This window comes from Eurypyga helias, unplaced genomic scaffold (assembly GCF_000690775.1).
Source record: "Eurypyga helias isolate BGI_N326 unplaced genomic scaffold, ASM69077v1 scaffold27297, whole genome shotgun sequence".
Taxonomy (NCBI): domain Eukaryota; kingdom Metazoa; phylum Chordata; class Aves; order Eurypygiformes; family Eurypygidae; genus Eurypyga; species Eurypyga helias.
Genome location: NW_010260199.1, coordinates 18,534 through 18,747, shown reverse-complemented (window position 1 = coordinate 18,747; position 214 = coordinate 18,534).

The window sequence follows — 214 nt, the reverse complement described above, 5'->3', positions numbered from 1 at the left end:
TCTCTGCCCGTGGGTCTGCGTCAGCCCCGTTGGGCCCCGGGGGGTGGGAGCAGCGCTGCGGGGAGAAGTGGCCGTGTCCGGACTGAGCCGTGTTGGGTGCTGTCGGCAGCCCCAGGCCATGTTCTGCCCCCATGGAGGGTCGGGGCTGTGGCCGGGGTGGGAGCAAAGGCCGTCCGCTGTCCTGGTTCTTGGTGGCTGTGGGAGCTGGCGCGAG